The 14,365-nt window shown below is 26.6% G+C and overlaps 1 long non-coding RNA gene across 1 annotated transcript; it reads right to left on the bottom strand.

The window, feature by feature from the left end:
- Positions 1-4,254: 4,254 nt before the first annotated feature.
- Positions 4,255-7,833, bottom strand: LOC136088553 (uncharacterized). The gene is made up of 4 exons (XR_010642258.1): positions 7,144-7,833; positions 6,688-6,805; positions 5,791-6,067; positions 4,255-5,609 (listed from the first exon to the last, which is right to left on the bottom strand). It is a non-coding gene; the product is annotated as an uncharacterized LOC136088553 (long non-coding RNA).
- Positions 7,834-14,365: the final 6,532 nt, after the last annotated feature.

The raw sequence follows: 14,365 nt of genomic DNA, 5'->3' as shown, positions 1-14,365 counted from the left end.
CAACGATGAATATGGGAAAATGATCAGAAATATCTGTTTTAAATATTCCTGTTTTTATCTTTATATTTATGAAGTCATTGGTGATAATTTGATCTATCGAAGTTTCACTTTTGTTGGTTATGCGAGTAGGTTTGTTGATGACAGGAATGTAGCTATTTTCAAAAATGACGTTAAAAAATTGTTTAATGTTTTTATTTGAGTCATAATCCAAAATATTGAGGTTCAGGTCACCAACCATGTAAACAGTTTTTTTTTTAATATAATTATTTTTAATGACGTTTCTAATGTGGTCTTCAAACACTTTAATAGAACCTGAAGGTGGTCTGTATAAAGCATGGATTATTATATTTTTGGAGGTTTTATTAACGAGTTCAATGCACAATGACTCATAATCATTAGTGGTTGAACTTAAATCTGACTTAACTTTGTACAATAGTGAGTTTTTAATAAAAATACACAAACCCCCGCCTACCTTGCCCGAGGTTCTAATTTGGTGAATCACTTTATAATTTGGTAAATGGAAATTATAATTGTTCTCGATATTTTTATCATCACACAATGTCTCGCTGAGACAAATAATTTGAAAATTCATATTAACTTTATACAAAAATTGTTTTAATGAATCAAAATTTTTTTGTAGACTTCTAATATTAACATGAAGAATAGAGAACGAGTCGTTCTCCATTCCTTCAATTATATTTTTTGAATTTACGTTATAATATAATGGGTTAATATTTTTTATTAAATCGTTGTTAAAAAAATTAATATCAGAATGTTTTTTTAAAAGTATTGATTTTTTAGTTAGTTATGAATTAAGTTCAAAGTTTTTTAAAGGAGGATCGTCAGCCATTTTAAATAAGAGTAATATTAAAATATAGAATATAGTTTTTAATAGCTGGGTTGCTTATTTTTAAAATCTTTAACAATAAGTTTGTCATAAATAATAATTGAATATTTACCATTCTTTCGGTGTAACTTCATTTCGTCCACTAATTTTTTTCTTATTTCAATTGTTTCGAAGGAGAAATCTTCATTGATGTACATTCCGGAACCTTTAAGCTTATTAGCAGCATGCAACGCTTTAACTTTGTCCTTATAATGAAGTAATTTAACGACTATTGTCCTTGATTTGTTACCATCCTTTTTACCAGTTCTATGAGCTCTTTCTATTATTATATTACTTAGAGAAAGATTGTTTTCAAATAAACTTATTACTTTTTTTTCAGTGTCGTCCCAATTTTCATTTTCGGTAATTCCATCAATTCGCAGATTGTTTCTCCTAAGCCTGTCCTCCAATTGCCTTAACTTTATATTTTCACCTCCACTAAGGCTATTTTTATTATTAATTTTTTTTCCAGCTCAGTTACTTTTTTTTCTTGAATGTCTTGTGTGACCGTTAAACTTTCTTCTATAACTTTATTTACATTTTCCAAGATTTTCATTCGTTCACATAATATTTTAAATTCGGCTTTTAACTTTCCATTTTCCTTTTCTAACAAATCGCATTTTTCTTTTGAATTATTTGCTTCTTTTAATAATATGTCAATTCTGTCATTTGTTAACTTTAGGTTTCCAGATATAATTTTTAAAATGTCATTTTGTTGTTTTATAAACATTTCTTGAAAGATTTTACGAACCATATTTATTGATATAACTAATTCATCTGTTTCGATATTAGTCGTTATTTTTCTTAAAATCACTATTATTTTTCTTATCCATTGTAATAGATTATTATTAATAGATAAATATATATTATAATATATATATTGATAACTTACTTTTTGAATGAAAACTTTTGATGAGAAATGTTTAAATTTAATACTAAAAACTTAAAAATACTAAGTAGTTTTTTCGTTTAAATTTTACGCTGCAAAACACGTCTGTTCATGAAGTCATTACGCTGCAAAAAAAAAATTGATAGAGCTCATCGAGTAGGGAAAAAAGAGCCAAGAGAAAATCGCAAAAAAAGATCCATCGTTGTTCGTTTTATAAATTATAAAGACAAAACCGTAATTTTGAACAAATATAAAAAACTTAAGCTTTGGAACGAGCGATTGCACATAAATGAGGACTTTAGTGTATACTCGGCGTAGTTAAGGCTGTTTTAAAATATTATAGGGACTGTATGATATTTTGCTGACCATAACATATTTTCTTTAAATAATACGGTCTCTTTAAATAATACGGAATTATGACAAAACAAAATGAGTTTTTATATTTTGCCGTATACGGCAAAATATAGTTGTTTAAAATTTACAACATATTTATACAACATAATTCATAACATAAAATTCACAACTATAGTTGTTTAAAATTTAAATTAGTTAGCTTTTTTTGTATTCTTAGTTGTATATATAGTTTACACTTGAGTAGAGTATATATTTTTCTGCCCTATATAGCAGAATTATTTATTTATGTCTATTTTTATATTTATCAACAGTTTTAATTAAATATGTATAATATTATGACACAAATTATTTTTCTAATAAAAATTATTTTAGACCAATTAATGGAGTATTTATGTGCTAAGTATATTCCACAAGTATCTTATTTTACATTAATACATTTTTTGTAAACTTAATAAGTTAAGCCCCTGTTATATTTTCATATTGTTTTTTAGAGCAAAAACTGTTAAAAAATAGATGAAATTTAGTAATTTTACATGACTGGAATCTGTTTTTGTGATCATTATTTAACGAAAATAGAAATAAACTTGAATTCACTACAAACAAGGTGAAAAATTATAAAATTCTACATTATAAAGTAATTGCATACATACATTGCTGACAAATTGCACACACAAACATATAGTACATGCACACAAATAGATATGCTTTGTTTATATATTAGAAGTTCAAAAAATTTAATAAAATTTTGTGGGATTGCTGATTGATGTTTAGTTTATCTGTAATTTTTATTATGTAATTTTCTCAATTTTAAATTAAATACACTACGGAATTTTGTTGGAATAATATTCTACAAGTATTATATTTTACATTCATAAATTTTTTGCAAAGGTAATAACTCTATCTCTTATTATCTTATATATTTTATTTTAGAGCAAATACTGTTGAAAAATGGATTTAATTTAGTAAATTTACATGACTGGAATTTACTTTTTTAATCATTATTTAACGAACATAGAAATTATCATTGATTCATACAAATAAGGTAAGAAAATATACTATATCTTAAAAAAATTTGTTTATAATGACAAATTGCATTGCAACACATCATACATGCACTCAAATTAATTTTGCTTTATTTGTTTGTTATAATAAAAAAGACCAAGATTTTGTGATCAGTTTTTCATGTTTCTTCATTACTCATTTTTTTAAATCAATATAAATAATAACCACCACCTTTTTTTATAAATATTTCTATGAGGTGAAAAAAGCGTCATTTTATTGTTTATAAAGAGAAAAAGAAAATACACCTTTAACTGTGTGTTACATAAAGAAAGGTTTTAATGCTCTAAATCTATTCTAAAATAAAAGATTAATGTTTAATTATTATTTTAAATTAGGATAATTATTTATCTATTATTGTTTAAGGTTACTAAAAAACATAACAAATTTTGCTATTATGTCAAAGATCAACAATCATAAGAGAGATTCTAAATCAGACTAAATGATAAAGAAAACCTATGCTTCACCCTTAAACCAAAAATACAGAACAAGTTAATTTTTTTCTAACATAATTTTTTGTTGTTCCATATACAACTACGTGACAAAAAAAGGCTACTAATTTGCCTATATTTCTTGTTCAGAATTTTTTATTGTATCCAAGAATTTTATAACAGAACCATCTACACTGTCAATTTTAATTTGAAAAGCTGGTATTACTAAGGTTGCATTGAGTAAGCATACGTCCCAGCATTTTTTAACACGATCAATTTCTTTCTTTATGTTGTTGAGCAAAAATGGCAACATTGCTTTTTATTTGTTATCACTTTTTGTTTATCAAAAAACATGATACCTTTCGTTGTTTCTTGCCAAAATACCTTCTCTTCAACAAGGTAATCTGCTATTTTTTTCAACAGTGACTCGTAATCATCTGGATGAGACATGATCATTGAAAATGGTAAGATAGTATTGCTGCTGTTTTGAATAAAATTGTTTTTGTAAAGTTTGGAAATTGATGATTCAATTTTACTTTTTAGGCTTTTGTTTTTTAATTCCTCAGATACTTGAATTCTTATGATTGCATTAGATATTATGTTGTCAGAGTGTCGGTTTAATGTGGAATTAGATATTTTTTTAATAAAATTAAATTGTCTTTCTTATTTCTTAGTATTGGCCGCACGCCCTGAAATAACTCTCAACTGGTCTGGAGTGTGTATAAATAGGCAGTGAAAATATTTTCAATAGAATTACCTTTTAGTCAAAATATTAAGATTTGAACCAATGTTTTCTTTCAATAAAATTATGTGTTCAAATGTCTTTAAATAAAAAAATAAGAATTAGTTCATTTGTTCATTCAGATTCAGGTTTATAAATGTACTCCTGGATTTGACACATAGTTAGAAATATTTGAGTCAAAGTATTATTTGGATGGTGTTGTTGGCAATATACTGTTGTCTTTATAATTGCAGCTCGTCTAGATTCTTTTCCGTCAAATGCTGCTTTAATTACTTTTTCTAGTTGTTTACACTCTGGCTTTGAAAAATGAGAAGGTAGCTCAATAAATAAGTTTTTAATAATGATTCAGGTTCATAGAAAATTAGGCTTGGTACTCTTTGTATACCATGCATATCATTAACAATTGACTGCTGTGAATATAGGACTTTCTGTTGTCTCTGATATAGATTTTAATATTGACAATTGCTTGCAAATGAAAAATTTGAGTTGTGTTCTACATTTATGCCACACACCCAACACAAATAGTGCCCTCCTTTCTGCTGTCCAGCCTCAAACTGAGTAGCTGGCCCATCTCTCTTAAAAAATCGCATTTCATCTGTAATTTCTATATTATTTATAAGTGTAGGAGTTTTTAGAGAAATAACGTCATTCATTCTGGTTGTTGAATACATCAGTAAATCATCTGTTGAAGGTGATCTGGCCAACAGATACCATATAGGAGATTCAACAATTGCCTGGATATTAATTTTTTGCCCACTTATTAAATTATATTCTTCATCTGTTTAGTATAAAGCGGTATCATATAAAGCTGAAACTGTTATAAGAATATACCCATGGTTACAGACATGCCAGAACATTAAATGACATTTTCGTTCAAAAAATTGAAGTCTTAATCTGAGTTCTTCTGTAGTTAATTGTTGAGTTTCAATGTACTCATGAATTCTTTTAAAAAAGTCTATAACATTGGTTTCTGGCATATCAATATATTCTTTGTCACTTTTGATTCTCATGAACTCTTTGTGCTTTTCATTAATATATTTTCTTATGGTATCAAAAGATTGTTTTCGTCCTTCTACTGTAAAAACTTTTTCTAAATTTTTTTCTTTTATCACTGACTTTTCAAATGACTGCGGTACAACTAACTCGCCTAATGAATACTTCTTTTCATGAATTTGTCTCTTCATTCTTTCTGTAACCATGAAGTTGCTTTCTTCTTGTGGAAGAGATGCACTTTTATCTATATCCAATCTATAAAAAATGTGAAGGATGTTATATTGTCTAATATTTATGTTGATTACCATACTGCTTAGGAATATCATGCATATTGACTTATATTCCTATTATGGATTATATTTCCTATAGTATGGATTGTATTTAGTTTTAAATTTTTTAGAATTAGAAGTTATGGTTACAAAATTTTTGATTTTACCTTATTTTTTACGACGAACTCTTGTATTAGATTCTCCTGCTATTTGAAAAAATTCTGTTAAGCTTATTTCACTTTGATTCTGAAGGAGTTCCTTTATGATTTGACCAGCATTGCGAGGTGTTTTTCCATTATTATCTTTTAAATCATATTTTCTGGCCATAGCTGTGAAGTTTATTTTTTTACCTCCTTTGTAATTTAAAAATTCATTGAGAGACTCCTCTTTTTTCCATGTATATCGTTTAGTGGAGCGAACATGACTTTTTTTTCGCTTAACACCCTAAATTAATAAATTTTCAAGATGGATATAAATATATATATATATAAAATACAAAATTATATTAATATATATATATATATATATATATATATATATATATATATATATATATATATATATATATATATATATAAATTTAATTTAATAATTTATTTTTTCCAACAAATATTTTAATGAGATTTTTCTTTGCACAGTTGATTACACACACACACACACACACACACACACACACACACACACACACACACCCACCCACACACACACACACACACCCACACACACACACACACACACACACACAGCTATATATATATATATATATATATATATATATATATATATATATATATATATATATATATATATATATATATATATATATATATATGTGTGTGTGTGTAATCAACTGTGCAAAGAAAAATCTCATTAAAATATTTGTTGGAAAAAATAAATTAATAAAATTAAATTTTTAATTTTAATCATTTTATCAGTAAAATAATTAGCAGTATATATATCTAAATAATATAACTATTTGACTTTTATTTCTATAAATTTTATTGATATTTATAAAACTTTAATAAAACTATTATTTTAAAGTATTATTTGTATATGAACTATACCTTTTTAATTTGGTTCTCAGTTTCTATCTTTTTGTGTTTAGCTTCATGGTAGGACTATATACTTTATGAAAGTCTTAACTTGTTTCTTGTTCGGAGTGAAAGATTTGTACCATAAACTCTAAGGTTTAAAATAAGTGAAATATAAATATCACATAGATATTCATAAATCATAAATGTATGTTTCATACATTTAAAAATGTATGAAACATACATTTGTTTTGTTTAATTAATCGTATGTTTCATTTAAGATAAAAAAAGATGATTATGGATATTAAACACCTTAATATATATATATATATATATATATATATATATATATATATATATATATATATATATATATATATATATATATATATATATATATATATATATATATATATATATATGTATATATATATATATATATATATATATATATATATATATATATATATATATATTTGGTTTATTTACCTTTCAACGCTAGTAGCTTTCCATTGTTTTTCAATTTCAGATATTGTACTTTTTATTATTAGTTTCTGTTTTCGTTTAATTTCTGATGGATTTTCATATCAAATTTCCAGGAGATCAGCATGTGTTTTAGAAAATGATGTTTTAAATGTTTTATTAAATTGTACATCCAACTTTTTGACTATTTTTTTTGTTATATATAATAATGCCTCTTCTTTTTTTTTCAGGAGATCCACTGATTTTGCAATTGTTTGTTGTCACTGGTGAAATTTGGAAACTGAGAAGGATTTAACTTTAATTCAATATCCCCAAAACATGCCGGACAATTGTCAAAACAATGCTCTGATTTACTTTTACTGGAAAGCTTGTCCCATCTTTCTTTAGAGAATACACTAAGAACTTGTCCTTTGATAAGCTTACTGTTTTTTTCAATATACCGAACATTTTTTATTATTTGTTTTAAATTTATCAAAAAGAATTTATACTGTATAATAAAGTCAGTATTTGTATCAGTAAACTGCTGTGTATATACGTCATATCGGTGCATATTATTTCGCATAATAAAACTCCGTTGATTCTCATTGAGGGCTACATCAAAATTTGTCAGGGTAGATGCATTAAAGGCTGCTATTTTTGCATAACCACATGTTGTTGGATGAATAAATGAGGACATGGTACCTTTAAATGTCACCTTTGAACACCAAGTTATAAAAGAAAACTATATGATTTTTATTGTAGAAATTAATTGATATATAAATATATATATATAATTTGTAAATTTAGTTTTTATAAATAATATAAATAATTATAAATATATAATTAGATTTTGTTTAATTGCATTATAATTATCATATCTCGATTTTTGGATTTGCGCGAAGTATATGACGTAACACAAAATAAAAATGTTTGTGTCGAAAAAACCCTGACCGAAGATTTTTATTGTTACTTTTTAATGTCTTAAGAATCGCGATCGCTGGTCCAGATTTAAATAAGATTTTAAATGAATACATTTTTTAGGTGAAATGAACACCATAGTTTAATAATATGATATGTTTTGACCGTTTATAGGCAGTTTTTCTTAATTACAAGCTCTTTCTTGGTCGGAATTCCTAAAATAGTCGTGAAATTTTGTAGAAATGTTGTATTTAATAAACTATATTTAGTTAATATACGTCAGAACTGATTAGAACTAGGATCTATAGTGGGTTAAGACACTTTTTCAAAAGATTTTAACTAAATTCATGTTAACACCGATGAGCGAAATTGATATAAATAATCCAAAATGGCGTTCTTCAGATTTACTATTAAGGGTAATAAAAAGGTTTTGAAAATTATATATATAAAAAAGAAAAGTTTCTTTAAACATTATAAAAATCTGAAGCAAAAAAATTTATAACATCTAAAGCTCTTGTTTGGACACAATACGCTGACAAAATCATGCTAATTCCAAATAAAAGAATTCGAATAATTTGTAAATCGCCTTAACTACACCGAGTATACTACAGAGTTACGAAAAAAACTTTTAAAAGACGCAAAAGAATTAAGAAGCAAAGGTAAGTACGCTAAAGTCAATTATAATAAAATAATCACGCGTGACGAATAAAAAAAAAAATGAAAAAAGAGATTCTTATATTCTACGCGCTATAACAAACAAAAATGGATTCTAATCGAACTAAAAGTTTTGAATCAAATTTTTGCAATGTTTTTCAAGCTGATGATTTTTTAATTGATGATAAATCAGATCCAGATCTAAATTATTTTAACGGAGCTGGAGCTCTAAAAAGTAATTGCAATTACTTTTATACCAACGAAATGAAAGAATTTCTTGAACCTGATAATTTAAACGCTTTGCACTTAAACATAAAAAGCTTGAAAAAAAATTTTAATAATTTTTCTAATATAATTGAGGAAACTTTTGAAATTTTTAACGTAATTTACGTAACAGAAATGTGGTGTAATGATGATGATGCTTGTACTAATTTTAATTTGCAAGGTATTAATTTGATACCATTAGCGCGAAAAATCAAAAAACAAGGAAATGGTTCGCTAATTTACATAAAAGAAAATTTACGATTTTTTATCAGGCATGACATGAGTATTTCTGACAACAATATAGAGGTTTTAATTATTGAAATCTTAATCAAAAAAACCAAAAACATTTTACTTAGCTGTTGCTATCGGCCATCATCTGGCGTAATTGAAAATTTTAGTACATTTCTATTTCACAATATAATAAAAAAAATGCAATCAAGAAGAAAAAAAAAATCTACATACCGTAAAAACCCCTAATTCCGGATGTAACCTAATTCCGGATGGTTTTAGTAAAAAGTTTCATAACTCCCTTAATAAATGAATTATTTTTTTTAATTAATAAACGTCTTGACCAGACAAATCGAAAAATATAAAAAAAAAATTATATAAACTAATGCAATCATGAAAGATTTCAATTTGAAATCTCTCATAACTAAAAAAACAAAAAAAAGGAAAAAAATAACTTTGACTTGCAACAAAGAAATTAAAAAAGTAAAAACACTATTTTGTGCAGAATTTTATGCTATTATTTTAGCCATAGAAAAATTAAGTTACCTTTTGAAATAATTGAAAAAAATGAAAAACAAATTTGCTACCAGCCAAAAAAAAAGACACCTATTTCCGGATAGAGGTAATTATTATTTTATGTACCTAAAAAAAATAATAAACATATTAGCCAGCAGCAATAAACAAATACACTTTTGAGTCCCGGATACAGTTAATTACAATTGGCTACTTTATTTTTTATCACTTCCATGCACATAATATAATATATTATGTTCATGAAAGTAATAAAAAATAAAATAGCCACCAGGGAAAAAATAATTGACACTAATCCAGATACAGCTATTTTTTTTATCATCCATAAAGTTAACGCATTTGTGTTAATTGTATTACAGTATTAAAGAATATGGATAATTTTAAACAAAAAAAAAGAGCGAGAGAGTCGAATCCAGCTAGCTATTCAAGCTATTACTGAAAAAAAAATGTCATACGTACAAGCTGCTAAGTGTTATAATGTGGCAAAATCTACACTTTTTGGCAGAACATAAGGATCATCTAATAATCGAGGAGCGCCAAGAAAGATGAGCAACATCACTGAAGCTATTATTGTTGATTTATTGAAATTTATTAGTGATATAGGCTTCGGCTTGAATAGAAAAGACGTATTTATTGTTGTTGAAAACTATTTAAAAGAATCAAACCAACGTAGTCTATTCAAAGACGGCAAACCGACTAGAAAATGGTACTCCGGTTTCATGAATAAAAATCGTAAAGAATTTGCCCAAGAAAACTAAGCGGTATGCAAACTATTAGAGCTGTGGCCACACAACCAGCTATAATTGACAATTGGTTTGAGCAATTAGCAGTAGCATATAATGAAGATAATTTAGGCGATAAGCGGTTTCAAATATTTAACTGTGATGAGTCTGGTTTGCAATTTGATCAAGGCAAAGTCAAAATTATTTGTAGAAAAGGAACAAAAAACCCTAAAAAGCTAGCACCATCGAATGAAAAGCAAATGACGACAATCCTGACTTGTTGTGACGCATTTGGTAATTATTTACCTCATTAAATAATTTATAAAGGCAAACATGTTATGAAAGACTGGTGCAAAGGCGGTGCTCAGAATGTTTATTATAACAGTTCAGGCTGGATGGAATCCGAACATTTTTTGTCGTGGTTTAAAACAGTTTTTTTGCCTCACGCAAACAAACTTTCAGGATTTAAAGTTCTAATACTTGATGGCCATGCTTCACATATGAGCTTAGAGTTGAAAAAAAAAGCTTTAGAAAATTCTATTTTACTTTGGTGTTTGCCGGCTCATACCAGCCATTTTTTACAGCCACTAGATGTTGGCGTTTTTAAAACAGTAAAAGGCGCATGGAAGAGAATTGTTGAAAGTTATTTGACTAAAAATCACTTTCAAAGCCTGACTAATCGACATTTTCCGGCCATGTTTTAGGATCTCATCCAAAATGGTGGGTTTAAACCTGAAAATGCACGAAGTGGTTTCAGAAATACTGGTATATTTCCACTCGATCGTTCGCAAATTTCTTCTAAAAAAAGTGTGAGTAGTGTTCAAATTGGTCATGCATTGAATGTGTCTTTGATTATCGTCCAATTATGGAATTTATTTGTAACGAATGTGTATAAAATGATATATATTATTTTTTTATTAAACGATTTCATTTTGTTAGTATTATTTGTGTATGTGTTTTTCTGTATTTTATACACATCCGGAATTAGGGACATAAACACCTAATTCCGGATGAAAACAATATTTTTTAAAAATAAAATAAAGGATAGATTTATATTGCAAAAATAATATATTTTATATCGTTTGATTTGTCTTGTTATGAAGTTTATTTAAAAAAATTATTTCAAAATTCTTTATATTGAGCTAGTTATGACAGTTTAAGTCCTGAACCATCCGGAGGGGTTTTTAAGGTATTAGGAGACTTTATTCTCGATTGCTTCGAAAATCACGTCATAAAAAAATTATAATATTTTATAATGCTTTATTTGAAATGGGATCCATTCCCTTAATAAACCAACTATAATCACTCATTCAACAACATCTCTTATAGATAATATAATAACCAATGATTTATTTAATGAAACTATTCAAAAGGGCATAATTAAAAACGATATCTCAGATCATTTTCCGATATTCTTTTCGATTAATACTAATAATAAAATATTGCCACATACAAACCAATATCACATTAAACGTATTTTTAATAAAGTAAACTTAACATCATTTAAGGAACAACTATCTTTACTACATTGGGAACATATTAGTTTTTTAGATAATGTAAACTTAGTCTACAACAATTTTTTTTAAACATTCTTTGAAATATACGAATCAAATTTCCCACAAATAAATCACCATGGATTACCAAGGAATTAAGAAAATCTTTAAAAATTAAACAAAAGCTGTATGTTAAATATTTAAAATCAAAATCAGTAGAAAGTAAAACTATTTATAAAAATTGCGCTAAAATCTTTGAGCGACAAAGAAAAAATCTTAAATATAAATACTATACTAATTTGCTAGAAAAATATAAACTAAATTCTAAACGCACTTTGGAAATCATTCGAGAAATTACAGGCAGTAACAAAACAAAAAAATATTTGCCCAAAACGATTAAAATAAACAAACAATTCTTGATTGATCAAGAAAAGATAGCTGCTGAACTAGATAAATAAATATTACAACTAATACTTATGAAAAATATCTTTCTTTCCCCCTATCATCATATCTTAACTCCTTTGAACTAACTTTTGATAAATGTCAATGTGCTTTTAAAATGCTCAAACCTAACAAAGCCGTTGACCATGATGATATCAATGGAAACATTGTTATTAATTCATATGATGTCTTAAAAAATATTCTTTTTAGGATATTTTCATGTTCCATCAGACAAGGAATTTTTCCTAATCAAATAAAAATAGAAAAGGTTATACCAATATTTAAAGGAGGAGATTTAACTAATATTAGCAATTACTGTCCTATATCCATTCTTTCCATTTTCTCAAAAGTTTTAGAAAGAATAATATTATTAATATAGTTTATAATAGAATGTAGAATCACCTATTAAATAATAATCTCATATATATCAACCAATATGGTTTAAAAAAAATAATTCTACGGAACATGCAGTTATCCAGTTTTCAAGAAGTATAACTTAATCATTTGAAAATTCCCAATATACTTAAGGAGTTTTCATAGATTTAACAAAGGCATTTGATACCATAGATCATGAAATTCTTATAAAAAAGTTACAATATTATGGAATAACTGGTAATGTTCTAAGTTTGATTACAAACTATCTAAGTAATCGCAAGCAATATGTCTACGTTGATTCAAATTGGCATAGAAATTGGCTTAATATAACATGTGGAGTACCCCATGGATCAATATTAGGACCCTTACTATTTCTTATTTACATCAATGATCTCTATATAGTAGGAGAGAATTGCGAGTTGACCCGGACAAAAATAGTATAAAGCTGAAACTTTGCACAGAGAAAGTAGACAGTCTCTGGATGAGCGTAAAAAAAAGCCCCGTTGATTGCGCTACGGGAACATCCCTTTTGGGGCAATTTGGGGCAAAAAAAGGCTGATTTTGACAACACCAAAATATCATTAATTATATATCGTTGAATCGAAAATTTTGTGCTGATCAATATTTATATAAAAACTATGACTTGAAAACAATTATTTTTTAAGTTATTTACGTTTGAAAAGTGTAAAAGTGTTAAAAGTGGATGCCGCGCTAAACTTCATTCGATTTTTTGTTTTCAAAAAAAAATTTTTACTGCGAAAAACTTAATCATTTCTTTTGTGTTTTCATAACAAAAGTTTTCAATGAAACATTTTGTATGAATGGAATAATTTAGTTTTACTTCGAAAAAAGGTTGTGTCTTATTATATTGAAACTATTGTATGGAAAAGTAAAACTTACAAGTTAAACGTTACATGTAGTAAAAGTTTTTACATTTGAAAAAAAAATGAATGCTGTTTGTGTATTGTGCAAGCTTGGGTTTTACAAAGAAAGTTATGTCAAAGTATATGGAAAAGGTCTCAAAACATTGATTCGATTAAGCGAAGAACGGAGTATGAATGAACTTTGCAGGTTAAAATTTGATTAAATATACAATCTTATAAAATAGATTTTTCGCGCAGTTTGTTAAGTTAATTAATTAATTAAGTTAAATTAATAGTTCATTAATTTTCCGAATCATTTTAAATTAGGGACTGCCCATTATTTACGTCAACAAAATAGGGAGGAAGTGGGTCTGAACTTTTTTGACAATTGTGACACTGGGGAGGGGGAGATCAAGTAAAGTTGACATCAACAATGTTTTTTTTTTTTTTTTTCAATTTTATTACTCAAAAAACGTAAAATTAGGTTAAGTTTTAATTCTAAACTCAATTGTTACGTAGCTATAATTTGAGAAAGATTTTTGCATATTTTTAGTTTTCTTAGAGACCAGTTCCGACAGAACACACATAATAGTACAACAGTAGTACAACTAGTAACAGTAGTACAACTAGTAACAATAGTACAACATAGTAACAATAGTACAACTAGTCCATCATAGCTATAGAAGAAAGTTTGTGGATAGTCGTAAAGATCAATCATTATCTGTTTCAAGAAAGAAACTACAATCCTCATTTGAAGAGG

The sequence above is a fragment of the Hydra vulgaris genome, chromosome 12 (assembly GCF_038396675.1).
Source record: "Hydra vulgaris chromosome 12, alternate assembly HydraT2T_AEP".
Taxonomy (NCBI): domain Eukaryota; kingdom Metazoa; phylum Cnidaria; class Hydrozoa; order Anthoathecata; family Hydridae; genus Hydra; species Hydra vulgaris.
Note: the sequence above shows the minus strand (reverse complement) of the source record. Positions and strands in the feature narration are given on the sequence as shown.